Raw genomic sequence first — 20,376 nt, 5'->3', positions numbered from 1 at the left:
CACCAGGTTATAGTCCAACAGGTTTATTTGGAAGCACTAGCTCTCGGAGCGCTGCTCCTTCGTCAGGTAGTTGTGGAGCATATGATCATAAAACACAGAATTTATAGCAAAAGGGTTACAGTGTCATGGAGTTGTAACGATATATTAAACAAATTTAGATTAAGTCTTTCATCTTTTAGAATGGGATATGCTAGTTCCAGTTCTTTAATATGTAAATCCCAGAACTCCTTTTAAGTTACGATCTCAAAATAGCTTTAGCTTTTCTAACAATAGGTGTCATCTCACATCAGAAAATGCCTTACACACACACACACACACAATTATACATACTCACACACTCGCACAGACCCTCTCTCATACCCAAGGTCTCTCTCATATGCACATACATGCACCACCCACACTCACAGCCACACATGCACCCTCGCACAGGCTTATACCCCATGACACACATACTTGACCATGCTTACACCCACTCTTTCACATGCACTCACACCCACATGCACACACTCACTCTGTCTTTCTTGCATATGTGCACATATACGTTTATGGGGTGAATTTGTATTTGCAGAATTACATTTTATTTTGCGCAAAAACTGCATAAATTCATGCAAGATTCTGTAAGTTGCACTTTCGAGATAGAATCAGTCTGACTCAGCATTGGGACACAGGCAGACTTTAACCTCACACATTTAAGACATTGTTTGAGCTCCATGACACTATAACCCTTTTACTATAAATTCTGTGTCTTATGATCTTATACTCCACAACCATTTGATGAAGGAGCAGTGCTCTGAAAGCTAGTGCTTCCAGATAAACCTGTTGGACTATAACCTGGTGTTGTGTGATTTTTAACTGTATCTTTCCCAGTCGGTGAGACTTTGCTGAGGGATGATTTGGAGATGCCGGTGTAGGACTGCGGTGTACAAAGTTAAAAATCACACAACACTAGGCTATAGTCCAACAGGTTTAATTGGAAGCACTAGCTTTCGGAGCGACGCTCCTCCATCAGGTGTCACAACCACATGATGAAGGAGCAGCACACTGAAAGCTGGTGCATCCAATTAAACCTGTTGGACTATACCTTGGTGTTGTGTGATTTTTAACTTTGCTGAGTGACAAATTTGAAACAGAGATATGCTGCAACAAGTCACTGATGCCAACTCTAGGAGTGATTGAACCTATGGTAATATCATCACATTCCAGTAAATGTGCTGCCAGAGACATTTCAATCAGACAGGAGACCCTCAAGTTCTTTAAAGGGCAAGAGCAAGCAATCAGACACAATCGACCTGCCCGTTTTAGCAAGTCCAAGCCCACACTTACACACCACCTCCCCTTATCCTCTAACCTCTTCTATCACCTGTTCTCCACGCCTCTCAATCCCCAGATCCTGCCCATCTATCTACCTTCTCACTAGATCCCTTAACCCCATCCGTCCACCATCTTCCCATCACTGTCACCCCTACCCAATTTACCTCCATATCCCTCAGCCCCATCTACCTATTTACTCCTTACATCCCCTCAAACCTATCCACTTTTCCTCCATTTTCCTCAGTCCCACCTACCTACTTTCTCCCTGTATCTCTTAAAGCTGTCCATGTTTCACCCACATCCCTCCAAGCCACCCACCCACCATCGATCCAAATCTATTGATCACAGGAGTGAGTGACTGGACCCTGGTATTCGGCAGGATGGTGCCTGTATTTAGAAAGTGACAATTGCATTTCTGAAATGATTGTCCAGTGTGCCAGTCAATGTCCTTGCTGATGGGGATGTCTGTGGGACAAGGTTGTGGTGTATCCAGAGACTGACATTACCACTGAACAGTGTGTCTGTCATGACACTGACGTGATAGCGAGTGGTATTTTTCTGCTATCTCTGTGGCCACTTTGTCATGTCCCCTTGTCCTGAGGTCCCTCCAGAAAAAGGAAATGGCTTTTATCAAGCTGTTTTACTAAATTCCAAATTTACATCATTCATCAATCTTTTAAACCCATGGCAATCAGATTCAAGGTAAAAATGGAACAGGAATGAGACCATTCGGCCCTCGCATCTGTCTCACTGTTCAATGGTTGATCTGAATACTGACTCCATCCCGTTGCCTTGATTTCCTATCCCTTCAGTACAAATGCCCAACAGAAATCTCAGTCTGAAAATTCCTAATTGGAAGGTAGCACAAAATCCTTTCGGGGGAATGGGTTCCCTATTCAGGTACGAAAATAAATGCGATTTCTGGGAGTCCAAGAGAAGTCAATGTTGTAAAATGTTCTTTATATGAAATAAAGGAACACACAGACAGTGAATGAATGAATGTAGAGCAACCCAAAATAGAAATGATTGTTTGTGGAAAACGTAAATAAATAAATAAACGTGAATGTTACTATTTCACAGGATGTGTGCACCTCTGTCAGTGCCAACATTTGCTGCCCATATCCAATTCCCCTTCACCTGAATGAATGACGTGGGGCCAAACCAGTTAATGTTGCTATGGTGATCGGAACCAGGTGGAGCTTGTTGACTGCGCGACCCAGGTTGTTAACCTGGGCCAATCAGGGAAAGTCCTGGCTGACCAGCATAACCAGGGGATTAACCGGTCCAGGCAGCGGGCCGAGGAGGGGGTTGTGCTGGTCGGTGGCCTGCCCCTCTTCCGCGGTTACGTTCGGGCCTGGGTGTCCCTGGAGAAAGAGCATGCGGTGTTCACCAACAACCTCACGGTTTTCAGGGAGAGGTGGGCACTGCGGGCTGTGGAGTGTTTTATTTCTCAGTCCGATTCTATTTTGATTGGGTCCCTGCCTTCCCCTTCACTTTTTCAATCACTTAATTCTTGCCCTTTGATGTGAAGGTCACAGCTTGTCATTGGCCACTCGGGTATTTCCTTCCTTCCTGGTGATGGAATATGAATAAAAATCTCTGCACTCGTTGTTTCTTCACAATGTCCCACACCTGCATACGCACACGACGTGGATGCTGGGGAGAAATATAACCAGGGGATTTAGAATCTCCTCAGTCCCGGGACTGACTCTGAGCTGGCTGGTCATGGCCAGTGTATTGTGAACGAGTAAATAAAGGGTGACTTGGTGACAGGATCCCAGCCTCTGTGCTGTTATTTCAGTTACAGAGGTGGTGTTACTGAGGACTTTATAGCACATAGAAAAACAGGAACAGGAGGAGGCCATTCAGCCCTTCAGGCCTGCTCCACCATTCAGTATGTTCATGGCTGATCATCCAACTCAGTCTCCTGTCCCTGCTTTCTCCCCATATTCTTTGACCCCTAAGAATGGTATCTAACTCATTCTTGAAAACATTGGAAACATTCAATGATTTGGCCTCAGCCACTTTCTGTGGCAGAGAGTTCCACAGGCTCCTCAGTCTCTGAAGAAAGTTATCTTCATCTAAGTCCTCAATGGCCTACCCTCTATCCTTACAATGTGACCCCGATTCTGGGCTCCCTGATCATCAGAGATATCCTTCCTGCATTTACCCAATCTAGTCCTTTTTTTATTCACTTGTTGGACATTGGTAATGCTGGCTGGCCAGCGGTTATTGTCCCTTCCTAGCATTTGTAGGTGTCTATGACATCCCGTCCTTCCCATTCTTCTAACGTCCAGTGAATATGGTCCTAACTAATCCAGTGCCTCTTCATACATCAGTCCTGCCATCCCAGGAATCAGTCTGGTTAACCTTTGTTGCACTCTCTCCATAGCCATCTTATGCTTTAAGTCAATACTGGAACCCATACACTGAGATCTCTTCCTGGAGTATCTCAGACCCTGGGTGTCTGCACACTCTCCCAGAGGCTGCTCCCTTTGTCAGTGCTGTGGGTGTCTCAGTGGTTAGCACTGCTACTTCACAGTGTCAGGGACCTGGATTTGATTCTACCCTCAGCAACTGTCTGTGTGGAGCTTACATGTTTTCCCTATGTCCGTGTGGGTTTCCTCCTATAGTCCAAGGATGCATTGGCCATGAAAACTGAGTTAACATTGAGAGTCCAATGATCCTTTTTCAGCAGCTCTGGTCTACTCTTTGTTTCTACATTCTAGCAGTTAGCAGTGAGCCCATTGGTTGAGGGGTCATCTGAGCTGAATGGATGACAGCCACACACTCAAGAGCACAGTATCAGCTAGAGACCCATGTGACTTTTTAAAAATTCATTCACAGAATATGCACCTTGCAGCCTGGGCCATCATTCACTGCCCATCCCTTGTTGAGAGTAACTTTGAGTCTGGAGTTACATGAAGGACAGACATTAATGCCTTAAAGGATATTAGTTAGCCAGAGGTTTTTCCTTACAATTGACAATGGTTAGCATTAGACTCACAGTTCAGTTGAGGGAATAGGTTGAGCTTGGATGGCTGGTTTATAGAGTTGTGTGATACTAACAGTATGGGTTTAATTCCCATCACTGGTTTGAGGTTCCCATGAAAAACTCTCCTTCTCAACCTCTTCCCTCACCTCAGGTCAGGTGGCCCTCTGGTTAAGTCACCACCAGTCACTTTTCTCTAATGAGAGAGCATGGTCTGGTAAGACAATGGTGATGCAACAATTCAATTGTCGGGGAGATGATGGCTTGCGATGTTATCGCTAGACTACTAACCCAGAAACTCTGCTAAGTTGTTTTGGGGACATGAGTACAAATCTCACCGTGGCAAACAATGGAATTTGAATTAGATAATAATCTGGAATTAAAAACCTACTGATGACCGTGAAACCATGCTCGATTGTCGGTGAAGTCATCTAGTTCCCTTCATGACCATCCTCATCCATGTGAGGCATGTGACTCCAGACACACAGGGATGGAGTTGACTCTCATCTACTTCGGAAATGTTCCAGCAAGCCACTCAGTTCAAAGGCAACTTGAAAGGGGTCAATAAATGCTGGCCAACCACCATGAACCGTGAGTGAATTCAAAAATAAATCCAAGTTCTGCCAAGATAGAACTTCAACCCGAACCCACAAGGCACTATCTGGATCTGTGGATCAATCACCCCGCAATAATACGATTGGGTAATCACCTCCCCCTGCAATACAGGGATGTGCTCAATTGAGAACCCAAACTGACTGGGATTGGAGTCAGTCCAGAGGAAGCCCTTCTACATGATCGGAGTGCCCAGAGTCAAACAGTTGGAAATGGCATGGAAAACTACAGGAGCACAACCAACTGGAAGAACAGCTTAGCCTTTGGGAACAACACCAACTGGATCTTGGGTCAGTTCAGCTTCGGAGGACCTGCTCCTCACAAGGCACAATATTCAATGGAAAAGTATCTTCCCAGCTCCCACTGGCCCAGCCACTGCCTCCCAAGATGCTGTCATCATGTGCCTGGAGTATTAAATTGCAGTAATGATGGCCGTAATGGAGCAAACAACTAACGTTGGCTTCATATGACTGAGGTGTCCATGACGAAGTGAAGGTAGGTTTGAGTAAATCAGTGATATATAGGAGCAGGAAAATTGGAGATCATCGGAGGCCAGAGGTTAGACAAGTTGGATTTTGAAAATGTAGGCATAGGTCGTAGAATCCTGACACTGTGGAAACAGGCTACATTGACCCGCCCCAAAGCATTCTACCCCGACCCTGTAAACCCTGCATTTCCCATGGCTAACCCACCTAGCCTGTACAACCCTGTGACACTGTGCAATGTAATATGGCTAATCCACCTAGCCTGTACAACCCTGGGACACTGTTCAATTTAGCATGGCTAATCCACCTGGACTGTACATCCCTGGGACACTGTTCAATTTAGCATGGCCAATCCACCTCGCCTGTACAACCCTGTGACACTGTTCAATTTAGCATGGCCAATCCACCTAGCCTGTACAACCCTGTGACACTGTTCAATTTAGCATGGCCAATCCACCTAGCCTGTACAACCCTGGGACACTGTTCAATTTAGCATGGCCAATCCACCTCGCCTGCACATCCCTGGGACACTGTTCAATTTAGCATGGCCAATCCACCTAGCCTGTACAACCCTGGGACACTGTTCAATTTAGCATGGCCAATCCACCTAGCCTGTACAACCCTGTGACACTGTTCAATTTAGCATGGCCAATCCACCTAGCCTGCACATCCCTGTGACACTGTTCAATTTAGCATGGCCAATCCACCTCGCCTGCACATCCCTGGGACACTGTACAATTTAGCATGGCCAATCCACCTAGCCTGTACAACCCTGGGACACTGTACAATTTAGCATGGCCAATCCACCTAGCCTGTACAACCCTGGGACACTGTACAATTTAGCATGGCCAATCCACCTAGCCTGTACAACCCTGGGACACTGTACAATTTAGCATGGCCAATCCACCTAGCCTGTACAACCCTGGGACACTGTATAATTTAGCATGGCCAATCCACCTAGCCTGTACAACCCTGGGAAACTGTTCAATTTAGCATGGCTAATCCACCTCGCCTGCACATCCCTGGGACACTGTACAATTTAGCATGGCCAATCCACCTCGCCTGTACAACCCTGGGACACTGTACAATTTAGCATGGCTAACCCACCTCGCCTGCACATCCCTGGGACACTGTACAATTTAGCATGGCCAATCCACCTAGCCTGTACAACCCTGGGACACTGTACAATTTAGCATGGCTAACCCACCTCGCCTGCACATCCCTGGGACACTGTACAATTTAGCATGGCCAACTCACCTCGCCTGCACATCCCTGGGACACTGTACAATTTAGCATGGCCAATCCACCTCGCCTGTACAACCCTGTGACACTGTTCAATTTAGCATGGCCAATCCACCTCGCCTGTACAACCCTGGGACACTGTACAATTTAGCATGGCCAATCCACCTCACCTGCACATCTTTGGACTGTGGAAGAAGTCACCCCAAACCTACCCAGACACAGGGAGAACATGGAAACTCCACATGGTCACCCAGGTCTGGGATCTAACCCCAGTCCCTCCTGCTGTGAGGCAGCAGTGCTGACCACTATGCTACACCTCAGATAAACAAACTGCAGGAGGTGGATTTCTGTGCTGTCCAGGTTGATTTGGGATTTAGTTTTGTTTTGCAGGGACAGGCAGTGGTGGGAGTAGATTTGTTTGGGATATGGAACGGAGATAAGGGACAGTGAATTATTGAAGGGAATGATCGGGAGAGTGGCTTGTACAATGGGAGTCATTTGTGACGACCAAGTCAACAGCGTGAGGCCAAACCATTGAATATTTTCAAAACGTTTTCTTAGGGTTATGGGGAAAGCGGGAACAGGGGGCTGAGCTGGATGATCAAGCATGATCATACTAAATGATGGAACAGCTTTGAAGGGCGGAGTGGCCTCCTCTAGCTCCTACATTCTCTGTTTCTATGTACAGTAATTGTGAATAGGGTTTCTACTGGGGCTTGTACCCCACAGCCATTGCATCGGACAGTAGACTGCTAACCATTGGCATTTAAGTCGTGATTTTTCTCATTTTTAAACATGTAAATTCTGATTCGAAATAACTTGGCTCGGGGCATTATTGGGAATATCTCTGACCGCCCTTGTATCTTGAAAGACACCGCCTTGGAAGCCAGGCGAGCCTCTGGGGCTTTGGTGATTCCGTGTGTCTGAGCTGTGCTTTTATTTTTTGAAAGATTAACACATCATTGGTGTTTCTGTCTCGTTAAGGAACAACACTGCAGCCATTTTTTTCGCTTTGTTTGTGTGTGTGTGTGAGTGAGAGAGAGAGAGAGAGCAGCAGCAGCCAGTACCTTGTGTGACACTGACAGTGTCTCTGAGCCCTGCAGCAGCAGCAGCAGCAGCTCCTCACTGTATTCCTCACTGAGGCTGGTCCTTCGCCCATGCAGCCAGACGGTAAGTGCAATGATGCAAACCATTACAATGCAAAGATTCAGATTGTACAAAAAAATACCTGACCGCATTCTGAGGCTTCCCGGAGACAGCAGACGCTGGAGAAATCACACGAACGGAAGGATAATCCATTGTGTGTCGATTCATTAAATATTGCGTTCAGATTTGATATATGCATGCTCGGAAATGAATGTCTTTTATTTTGTGATTATGTCCGCCTGTTTTTCTGACAGCACAGCGCAGGGCGGGGGCTCCCCACTTGCTTTGCAAAGCTGAGGCGCTCTGTTTGATGGAGAGGAAACGGAATTGAACCCAGTAAATTGCAGAGAGGCTGAAGGGGTTAATGGTTTATTTTTGTTCCGTGTTTGTGCGGTGCCCCATCTGCTCAGGGATTGAGTTAATCCTCACCTCACCTCACCTCCATTTAATGCTGCATCACTTCCCTCCCTCTGTCCCACTTCCCTCTGCCCCATATCCATCACCCCCTCCCTCCCTCCGCTCCACATCCCTCCCTCCCTCCGCTCCACTCCACATCCCTCCCTCCGCCTCACATCCCTCCCTCCCTCTGCCCCACATCCCTCCCTCTGCTCCACATCTCTCCCTCCCTCTGCTCCACATCCCTCCCTCCCTCTGCCCCACATCCCTCCCTCTGCTCCACATCTCTCCCTCCCTCTGCTCCACATCCCTCCCTCCCTCTGCTCCACATCCCTCCCTCCCTCTGCCCCACATCCCTCCCTCTGCCTCACATCCCTCCCTCCCTCTGCTCCACATCCCTCCCTCCCTCTGCTCCACATCCCTCCCTCCCTCTGCCTCACATCCCTCCCTCCCTCCGCCCCACATCCCTCCCTCCCTCTGCCCCACATCCCTCCCTCCCTTTGCTCCACATCCCTCCCTCCCTCTGCCCCACATCCCTCCCTCTGCCCCACATCCCTCCCTCCCTTTGCTCCACATCCCTCCCTCCCACTGCCCCACACCCCTCCCTCCCTCATGCCCACCCTCTCCCTCCCTCTGCCCCACACCCCTCCCTCCCTCATGCCCACCCTCTCCCTCCCTCTGCCCCACATCCCTCCCTCCCACTGCCCCACACCCCTCCCTCCCTCATGCCCGCCCTCTCCCTCCCTTGCTGTCCCTGCCACCCTCTCTATTTCATGATCTCTCTCATAGTCTTCCATCCTCTCCCTTGCATTCGCTCCCATCTCCTACTGATTTCCTTCAACTCATTCACTCAGCCACTCTCCGACTCACTCCCTTCCATCACTCAGCCTCCCCCACTCATTCAGTCTGCTGCTTCCACTCTCCCTTCCTCACTCAGAATTTGCTCTCTGCCTCCTTCACTCACTCAATCTGCCCCTCTCAGATTCACTCACTCATTCCCAGCCTTTCCCAGCTCTCCTTCATCAGTCAGACTGTCATTCCCAAACTCTCATACTTCATCACAGACACCAACACTCAACACTCACCCTTTGTGAGACTCGATGAAAGGTCTCTCTCATTCTCTGACTCCAACAACCCAGATCTCCATCTGTGACTCCAAGTCTCTTGCACTCCCCCATCAAACACTACTCCCTCTAGGACACCATCACAGGTCTCCCTCACTTGCACTTCCAGTCTCAAACTCACTCAATCAGATACTCACCTTCACACACAGTTGCATGCTGTTGGGCACTCAATGGCTTGCATTTGCATAGCGCCTTCAATAGGTTGCAGTATTGTAGGTAAACCTCACATCAATGAAGTACTCAGGTGATTGTAACAGATTGGTTGGAAAAAGTGTCTTAAACGAGGAGAGAGAGGCAGAGAGGTTTGGAGGGAATTCTAGACATTGTGAAGTTACAGACAGCAGTGATGGAGCCATTTGGATTAGAGTGAAAATCCTAAAAACAAATTAAGGTGTTGGCCGGTATGGAACCAATCAAGGTCAGAGAGCATGGTGATGACAGGTGAACAGGACTCTGTGTGAGTTAAGAGACTGGTAGTAGAGTTTTGAATGAGCTGAAGTTACGTGGTGTGAAACATGGGCAGACCAACTAGGAGAGAATTGCAACAGTCTAAACAAAGATTCTTAATGAACTCCCCCCACAACAAATTGTATCGCACCTTTCTTGTAAAATGTCTCTCAAGTGCCTGACAGTTTAGTTGCATAACGTCAGATAGAGTCATAGAGATGTACAGCATGGAAACAGACCCTTCGGTCCAACCCGTCCGTGCCGACCAGATATCCCAACCCAATCTAGCCCCACTTGCCAGCACCCGGCCCATATGCCCCCCAAATCCTTCCTATTCATATACCCATCCAAATGCCTCTTAAATATTATAATTGTACCAGCCTCCACCACTTCCTCTGGCAGCTCATTCCACACACACACTTCCCTCTGTGTGAAAAAGTTGCCCCTTAGGTCTCTTTTATATCTTTCCCCTCTCACCCTAAACCTATGTCCTCTTGGAAAAAGAGAGATTTTGGAAAGCACTTTGAAGGAGAAAAGCGAGGTAGAGGGTCAGAGAGATGTAGGAAGGGGATTCCAGAACTTAGCCTTAGACAACAGAAGGCGTAACCTTCGGCAGTGAAACAGTTAAAATCAGGGCGGCTTAAGACGTCAGAATTGGAAGAACTCAGAGATCTCCACAGAGGATCACAGGGGTTAGGATGGGCGATTGGAAAATGGGGGTGAGAGTTTTAAAGTCAAGGCTTTGCATGAGTGGCAGTCATTGTAGATCATGGGTGATGGGGAAGGGAGAGGGTTAAGACATGGGCAGGAGGGATTTGGGGGGCCTCATGTTTACAGAGGGAGATTGATGAAGCATGTGTCAGAATGGTCAGGTCCAACAGCAGCAGGGATTCAGTGAGGGTTTCAGCAGGGGATAAGCTGAAATGACGAGATGATGTTGGACTGTGCTGCAGAGGCTAGAATAGGTGTTTCCATTGATGCTGTGAATCTGAGATTTGAAGCTCATCTCCGAGTCCAGTATGACACCACAAAGTTTACTCTCAGTTTGTGCCAGAGAGAGAGGGAGGGGGATAGAGATAGTTGGCTAGTCATGGAGATCGGAACAATGACCAAAAATGATGACTTCACATTTCCCAATATTTACAAACTCACACTCACTCCTGTGTGTATGTGTTTTTTTTAATCTAAATGTAACGAATACTATTCTGCCTTTGGTGTTACTTGCTGTGCAGATTATCTAACATCATTTTCATATCTGCTTATCATAACCTTTTCCTAGCATACTAGGGGTACAGTGAATGTTGCTAAATGACTAATTCAGGGAGCATGTGTTCAAGCCTCACCATGGTAATTTGAAAATCTAATTCCTTGCTTAAAGAAAGTTCTGTGAGTAATAGGTTGGACATGTGAGAGGGACCAAGGAATTGTTGGATTGTTGTAAAAGCCCAACCGGTTAACTGATGTCATTTCGAGAGGCAAATCTGTCCTTTACCTGATTTGGGTTTAGATGTGACTCCTGCCCAATGTCTGTACAGCCAAGCAAGCCACTCTGTTTTTCAGGGCAACGAGAGGATGGGCAATGAATCCAGCCTGTTAATGCCTGGATGAAAGCATTATCCAATTGTTCACCTTTTCCTTTACTTTCTTGCCCAGTTCAAATTGTTAATAGAAATTTTTAATCCACCTGTTCAAACTTAACCTCTGGGTTAAGTGCAACTTGACCTCAGACCTTCTGGTCCAGAGGTAAGAACACTGCCAATGTTGCAAAAACGCTCCCTCCCAATTTTCTAGCCCATTTCTTCAGAGACATCTTTCCTCACCTATGGAGTAGGTGGGACTTGAACCCATACCTCCAGACTCTGAGGGAGGGAACTCTACTAGTGCACCACAAGAGCCCTCTCCCAAGAGCGTGTGCTTGTAAGAAGAAGGCAGTGAAGAGATTATGCAGTTAATCTGCTTTGGGTTGAAGTGTGGATTGATTTGCTGGGAGCAGTCTCCTCCTCGATTTCAGGTTGTGCTGGAGAAACAGGAACACACTTTAACCACTGGGCTATTCAACTGCCAATGGAACAGCAAACACAGATATATCCACCTCGCTTAGTGCCTCCTAAACCTTTGCCCACAGGGACCCCCATTTCAAGGCTCGAGAATTGTCCGGTTCTCCACTTTGAGAAACCCTGGGATAGTTTACACGTTGAGAGGAAATTTCTGATTTCTCCATTGCAGCCAAGGTTTTGATCAATCGAACGGGAAACTGCCTGGAATTGTAGAAGAGGTATTGGCCAGAGGACAGAGGTTAAAACAGTGGACGGGAGTAGGGAAGGTCGAGAGTGTGTTGCTGGGAAAGCACAGCAGGTCAGGCAGCAGCCGAGGAACAGGAGAATCAACATTTCGGGCATAAGCCCTTCATCAGGAATGAGGCTTGTAGGGAATAGGGAGGGGAATATTTGTACACAGGTTGTTGTGATCTGTAATACACTGCCTGAAGGAGATTGTAACTTCCCAAAGGGAACAAGGATGTTGTCAGGGTTGGAGGATTTGAGCTACAGGGAGAGGCTGAACAGGCTGGGGCTGTTTTTCCTGGAGCATCAGAGGTTGAGGGGGGACCTTATAAAATCAATGAGGGGCATGGATAGGATAAATAGACAAGGACTTTTTCTTGGCGTGGGAAATCCAGAACTAGAGGGCACAGATTTAGCGTGAGAGGGGAAAGATATTAAAGGGACCTGAGGGGCAACTTTTTCACACAGAGGGTGGTACGTGTATGGAATGAGCTGCCAGAGGAAGTGGTGGAGGCTGATACAATTACAACATGTAAAAGACATCTGGATGGGTATATGAATATGAAGGGTTTGGAGGGATATGGGCCAAGTGCTGGCAAATGGGACTAGATTGGGTTGCGATATCTGGTCACATGGACAAGTTGGACCGAAGGGTCTGTTTCCATGCTGTACGTCTCTATGACTCTAAATACATTCCAGGAAAGGATTTACAAAGCGACAGAGAAAGAACAGGAGAGATCGAGTAGATTGGGAATATACGATTGGAATTTAGAAGAAAAAGGGCTGGATCTTATAGAAATACATAAAATAATGAAGGGAATAGATAAGATAGAAATAGGAAGGTTGTTTCCACTAGCTGGTGAAACTAGAACTAGGGGGCAGAGCATCAAAATAAGGGAGAACAGATTTAGGACTGAACTGAGGAGAAACTTCTTCACCCAGAGGATTGTGAATCTGTGGAATTCCCTGCCCGGTGAAGCAGTTGATGCTTATATGTTTATAAGGCAAAGATGGATTTTTCAACAGTATAGGAATTAAGGTTATGGTGAGAGGGTGGGTAAGTGGAGCCGAGTCTACGAAAAGATCAGTCATGATCTTATTGAATGGTGGAGCAGGCTCGAAGGGCCTGATGGCCTACTCCTGCTCCTGGTTCTTATGTTGTTAACACAGACGTGGATCCTAGAGTGTGACGATGCTGCGCTTATCAGGTGGTGGCTGACATTAAATGCACAGGTCAAAGGTCCAGCTGAAGAGAAAGGTGAGACATCATGGGAGTAATTGATCCCTTGAGTTCCCTTTGCCATCGTGACTGGTTACAATTCTCCAAGTGAAGGAATTTTCCCTTGGTCTCCGTGCCACCTGGACAACCCCTGATTACAGGAACTGGAGGAGATCATTCAACCCCTCGAGCCTGTACCACCATCCAGTGAGATCGTGGCTGCTCTGTGGCCTAACTCCACGTATCTGCGTTTGATTCATATCCCTTAGTACCTTTTCACTTCACAAACATTTATCTATCTCGGATGTAAAAGTAACAACTGATCCAGAATCCACCTGCAGTTGTGGAAGAGAGTTCCAAACCTCTCCCACCCTTTGTGTGTGGAAGTGCTTCCTGACATCTCTCCTGAACTGTCTGGCCCTAGTTCTCAGGCTATGCCCCTAGTTCTAGAATCCCCAATTCGTGGAAATAGTTTATCTGCTCTGTCTTTTCCTGTTAATATCTTGAAGACTTTGATTAGATTACCCCATAACCTTCGAAATTCTACAGGCCTACTTTGGATCCTCTCTCCTTCTAACATAGGTATCATTCTTGCAAACCTATGTTGCACTCCCAAGGTCATTCTCTCCTTCCTATGGTATGGTGCCCAGATCTGCTCATAGTACTCCAAGTGGGGTCTAACCAGCGTTTTGCAGCAAAACCTCTATAGCCTTGTACTCTAATCCTTTACATGTAAAAAGCAGTATTCCATTAGCTTTCTTGACTATTTTCTGAACCTGTTAGGCAGCACGGTGGCACAGTGGTTAGCACTGCTGCCTCACAGGACCAGAGACCTGGGTTCAATTCTCGCCTCAGGTGACTGACTGTGTGGAGTTTGCACATTCTCCCCGTGTTTGTGTGGGTTTCCTCCCACAGTCCAAAGATGTGCAGGTGAATTGGCCATGCTAAATTATCTGTAGTGTTAGGTAAGGGGTAAATGTAGGGGTATGGGTTTGTGAGTCGGTGTGGACTTGTTGGGCCGAAGGGCCTGTTTCCACACTGTAAAGTAATCTAATCTGTTCATATTTTAAAGTTCTATGCACCTGACATCCCAATCCTCTTTGGTCATCCATTGTATTTAACCATTGAGAAAACACCCCAATCTATTCTTTCTCAGTCCAAAATAGATAGTCCCACATGTGCTTACGTTGATTTACAGCTGCTCCAGCTTTGCCCATTAACTTAGCGTAAAACTGGAAAGGGATATTGAGAGACGATCATCTGCATTGTCTACAATGCTGCCTAACTTTGTGTCATCAGCAAGTTTGGATCTATAACTTGCTGGGCCATTATTCAAGTCCTTAATAAATACTGTGAATAATTGAGGCTCTAACACAGATCCCTGTGGGACACCACTGATCACATCCTGCCATTTTGAGTATCAATTTGAGGGGAGTCTAAAACATAAGGAAATGGGTTTCAGGTGAGAGGGGAAATATTTAAAAGGGACCTGAAGGGCAGCTTTTTCACACAGAGGATGGTGCATGCATGGAGCAAGCTGCCAGGGGAACTGGTAGAGGTGGGTACAATTACAATATTTAAGTCACTTAGACACGTACACGGATGGGAAAGGTGTAGAGGGATGTGGGCCAAATGCAAGTGAATGGGACTAGTTCAGTTTAGGAACTGGCATGGGTGGGTTAGGCCAAAAGGCTGCATGACACTATGACAGACACTTGAAGAATTGATCTAGTAAATCTTAGACTTCCTGCTCATTTCCAACTAACCTTCATGACAGTGATGCTGAGGGAGTGATATCAGTGGTCCCACACACTTGGAGGGACCCAACCCCAAATCAGCCACTGTCCACATATCTCACTGCCCATTCCCCACTGTTAGTCCTAGCAACTGGACACTGACTGGGTATAGATCCCAGGACAGACTTTCACCACGACACATGAACTCATCCGCCTTAAGCTACCAAGAGCCAATGCTGACCATTCTCCAACAGTGTGTGAGAACGCTGAGAGAATGCAAAGTGTACACACAGTGCTATTTCTGGCAAAGCAGAAGAGGATCTCTTGAGTTTTGCTTTCCTAAAATAGCAATTTTGCATTTTGTCTTTGTACTTAGTGTACTGATCGGTTATAGTCATACAGCACAGAAATAGCCCCTTCGGTCCAACCAATCCATTGCTGACCATGTTCCCTAACTAAACTAGTTCCACCTGCCTGTATTTGGTCCATATCTCTCCAAACCTTTCCTGTTCATGAACTTATCCAAATGTCATTTGAACGCTGTAACTGTTCCCACAATCCACCACTTTCTTTGGCAGTTCATTCCACACACGAACCACTTTGCGTTAAAAAAAAAGTTGCTCCTCGTGTCTTTTTAAAAATCTTTCTCCTTTAACCTTTAAAAATACACCCCCTAGTTTTAAACTCACCTACCCTAGGGAAAAGATCTTTGCTATTCACCTTGGCCATGCCCTTCATTTTCTTTAGGAGAAACTGAAGACTGCAGATACTGGAGGTCAGAGTAGAGAATGTGGCGCTGGAAAAATGCAGTAGGTCAGGCAACATCTGAGGAGCAGGAGAATCGACATTTCAGGCATAAGCCCTTCATCAGGAATAATGAAGCCCTTCCTGATGAAGAGCTTATGCCCGAAACGTTGACTCTCCTGCTCCTCAGATGCTGCCTGACCTGCTGTGTTTTCCCAGCACTACACTCTCAACCTTCATGTAAACCTCAATAAGGTCACCCCTCGACCTCCTCCAGTCCAGGAAAAAGAGTCCCAGCCTTTCAGTCTATTTTTGTATTTCAAACCCTCCCATTCCCAGCACCGTCCTGGTAAATCTTTTCTAAACTCTCTCCAGTTTGATAATATCCTTCCTATAACATGATGTCCCAACTCCTATACTCAAAGGTCTCAGCAATGAAGGCACCCCCGTCAATCTGTGGCAAAAATTTCAAAGAATTATGTACCCGAACTCCTCGGTCTCTATGTTCTCCAATCATGGCTTGGAAAGGGTGGATGCTAGGAAATTGTTTCCATTAGGCGAGGAGACTAGAACCCATGGACACAGCCTTAGAATTAGAGGGGGGTCAATTCAGAACAGAAATGCGGAGACATTTCTTCAGCCAGAGAGTGGTGGGCCTGTGGAATTCATTGCCGTGGGGTGCAGTGGAGGCCGGGACGCTAAATGTCTTCAAGGCAGAGATTGATAGATTCTTGATGTCTCGAGGAATTAAGGGCTACGGGGAGAATGTGAGTAAGTGGAGTTGAAATGCCCATCAGCCATAATTGAATGGCGGAGTGGACTCGATGGGCAGAATGGCCTTACTTCCACTCCTATGTCTTATGGTCTTATTGCAGCAGGCATGGATAGTTCAGTCTGCCAGGCGAAAGTGAGGATTGCAGATGCTTGAGATTAGAGTCGAAAGTGTGGTGCTGGAAAAGCACAGCAAGGTCAGGCAGCATCCGAGCAGCAGGAAAATCGATGTTTCCGGCAAAAACCCTTCATCAGGAATGAGGCTGGGAGCCTCCGGGGTGGGGTCTAGTAAATGGGAGGGGGTGGGGCTGGGGGGAAGGTAGCTAAGAGTGCAATACGTGGATGGAAGTGGGGGTAAAGGTGAAAGGCTGGAAGGGAGGGTGGAGTGGATAGTTGGGAAGGAAGATGGAACAGGTCATGAGGGAGGTGTTGAGTTGGAAGGTTGGAACTGGGATAAGATGGGGGCGAGGGGCAATAAGGAAACTGGCGAAATCCACATGGATGCTGTGAGGTTGGAGGGTCCCAAAGTGGAAGGTGAGGTGTTCGTCCTCCTGGCTTCGGGTGGTTAGCCGCCTCCCATTCTGTATGGACTTGGCTGATCATCTGCCTCTGTCCATTCTAGCCTTAAATTCACTCAGTGCATAACAATCAACTGGAGTAGAGACTTCCAAGAATTCATAAAATTCTGAGTGAAGACATTTCTCCTTATCTCACCCCTAAATCATTGACCCCCTTTATTTGAGGCTATGGCCTAAGTTCTAGATTCGTCATGTCCCACACTGTTAGAACCTTGTCTAATTCAATAGGATCACCTCTCGTTCTTCTAAATTCCAGGGAGGCCAATGTACCCATCCTCTTAGGAAATGAGAGCAATGTCAGTCGGTAACTGATGTAGTAAGCCCACACTATAACGTCTCCCATAGCTAATTTACTACAATCCTTCAAAGATGTAGCAAGCAAGGCATTTGATAAGGTGCTGTACAAAGGGTTAATACACAAGGTATGATCACATGGGGTTTCGGATAATTTATTCACTTGGACAGAGAATCCGCTGGCAAAGAGAAAGCCGAGAGCCAGCGTCTTTCTCTGGTTGGCTAACTGTAACGAATGGGGTGCCACACGGCCTGGTGCTTGGACCCCAATTATTTCCGATCTATATTAATGATGATGTGGGTGCAGGGACAGAAAGCAATATTACCACATTTGCAGGTGACACTAAAATAGGTGGGAATGTAACTGAAGAAATAAGACAGTTACAAACGGATATGGTTAGATTAGGTGAAAGAGCCAATAGTTGGCAAATGGAGTTTAATGTGGATAAGGATGAGGTTATCCAGTTTGGTTGGAAGAAAAGATGTGCAACATATTATCATCCAATTGGAGAGAAACATTCAGATTGCTTCAATGTAGAGGGATCTGGGTGTCCTCATGAATTAATCAAAGAAAACTAGTAAGCAAATAAAATGAGTAAGCAAGGCAAATGGAATTTTAACATTTTTTGTTAAAGAAAACGAGTATACTTTTTCACACAGAGGGTGGTACATGTATGGAATGAGCTGCCAGAGGAAGTGGTGGAGGCTGGTACAATTACAACATTTAAAAGGCATTTGGATGGGTATATGAATAGGAAGGGTTTGGAGGGATATGGGCCAGGTGCTGGCAGATGAGATTAGATTGGGTTGGGATATCTGGTTGGCATGGATGGGTTGGACCGAAGGGTCTGTTTCCATGCTGTACATCTCTATGACTCTATAATCTATTGTGCAACTGTACCAAGTGTTATTGCAGCTGTTTTGGTTCCCTTACTTGTAGAGGGACGTAGTTAATTGGAGTTAATTCAGAGGAGGTTCACGAGATTGATTCCAGAGATGACAGATTTGCCTAAAACCTCTAGAGTTTAGAAGAATGACAGGAGATCTAATTGTGATATACAAAATGCTGGATTACATTGCTCACAGTGAGGAAAAAGGCCCTTTGGCCCAACAAGTGACCACTTAATTACAGACGAAGTCGAGAGAGCTATGGTTATCTTAGACGAGCTATGAAAACACAATGGTACAAGGGTATTTTCACAAACTTCATAAACTTTATTAAGTTTTCAACAATAAGAACAAAACCGGAACACTTAGCATAGGCTGTTGGTCAGCAATCGCATTCACAATGGAATGTCTGGTAGATTAGATGCTTGTCTGTTGTTTGAAGCCTTTCTCCTATTTTGTCGTCGTCTTGATGATGATGATGATGATGCTTAACATCTCACAGATCCATATATTGAATTCTGTCCCCAGTTTGGTCCTCTGCTGTGTTTGGTAAAACCCCACTTCTGTCATCTGATTAGTGACTCATGAACTAACTGCTGGTTCATGAATTTGGTTTTGGATATTGTCATTCAGAGGATTCTCGATATGTTCTTCCTTGCTGTTAATTTGACAGTAGTGACCACTTAATGATGAGATGAATATGTCCTTGTCCTGTTTCACAGCTGTTCAGTTAGACTTCTTTCTTAAGACATTACTGTTTAAAAGGCTAACTGCCTCATCGGAGGTTTCCCCCTTCTGACTCTTATTAAATGAAGGATTTTTAAAAAATCTTTGTCATGCAGTTTGCATTTATCTTTTTGTTTTTAAATTTCAAAAGTATGCTTTATTCATAAAAATCCCTTTATATACTACATCATCACTACAGCAGTTCTGTACAGTGGCAGATGAAGAAACATTGGAGCTTGACTCTTATCCAACAAACAAACCCATGGCATTTGTAACTTGTACAAGATAATATTTACATGCATTTGAGGTACTGGGAGGGTCTGATAACTGAATGGCAGAAGGTCCATAGATGGTGGTCTTTCCCCACTGCACCTTAGTGACAACTGCCCTAAGCTTTCATGCATTTCTCTGCACGTGGCCCTGGATCTTGGAATGTTCCAGTCTGCAACACTCGGTCTAGGTCAGCCCGTTGCTCACGACGACCAACGATATTTGAAAAGGTTATAATCTCGTACAAGTAAGATATGCCTTTAGATTATTTTCTGGGTAGAGTCAAACTCCAGTGTTTGATTTGTTTCTTCATATGCTACTCCACTGAACCAAACTGCTTACGTGACTACGTCCATCAAGGTGTTTTTATGAATAAAATATATTTTTTGAAATAAAAAGGTTTGCATTTGTCCTGTTTATCGCTTCTTAAATATTTGCTCCCTGCAGGAGTTAAAAATGTTCTTGCTTTTGCAACTCCATGGTAGCTCTTCAGGAAATGAAATTCCAATGGATCATTTGTGTTTCCTTCTCCTCATTGGAAAGATTGTACAGAACACAATGATAATCTTTTGAATGGACCTATAGATAAATTTGTCATTAATAAAATATAACTTTGCAATTAACAAAGTTAGTACTATAACAATATCTGACATTCAACTAAGTTAATCCATCATGCATTGTGGTCACATTGCACACAAAATACTGTTAGACAATGTGTGTAAGGACTTAGCAGCTTAGTTCTAACTGTACTGTAGTGGGGGAAAAAAAACTCAGTAGTGCAGTTGCTTCATCAAAATGAACATCAGGTCTCCGTACGTAACATCAGGTCTCCGTACGAACATCAGGTCTCAGTACAAACATCAGGTCTCAATCAGAAACTCAGTAGTACAGCTGCTTCATCAAAACAAACATCAGGTCTCCGTACATAACTCGTTCAATTGACCAATCAAGCTTTGCAATTGCTTGTCACTATTTATTCCTGGACTGTGGGTGCCGCTGGCTGGACCGGCATCAGTTGCCCATCGCTAATTACTCTGGAAAAGGTGATCGTGGGCTGACCACTTTGAACCGCTGCAGCCCTTGTATAGAAAGCTCCTACAGTGCTGTTAGAAT

The 20,376-nt window shown here is 45.8% G+C and overlaps 1 protein-coding gene across 1 annotated transcript in view; it reads left to right on the top strand.

Annotated features, from left to right (window-relative positions):
- The first annotated feature begins 7,744 nt into the window (after positions 1-7,744).
- Positions 7,745-20,376, top strand: part of cyfip2 (cytoplasmic FMR1 interacting protein 2) — a 114,221-nt gene continuing 101,589 nt past the window's right edge. The window contains exon 1 of the mRNA XM_060836935.1: positions 7,745-7,812. The gene's annotated coding sequence lies outside the window, so the exon portion shown is untranslated. The remainder of the gene's footprint in view (positions 7,813-20,376) is intronic.

This window comes from Hemiscyllium ocellatum, chromosome 16 (genome assembly GCF_020745735.1).
Source record: "Hemiscyllium ocellatum isolate sHemOce1 chromosome 16, sHemOce1.pat.X.cur, whole genome shotgun sequence".
NCBI classification, from domain to species: Eukaryota; Metazoa; Chordata; class Chondrichthyes; order Orectolobiformes; family Hemiscylliidae; genus Hemiscyllium; species Hemiscyllium ocellatum.
This window is presented reverse-complemented; position numbering and strand designations above follow the sequence as displayed.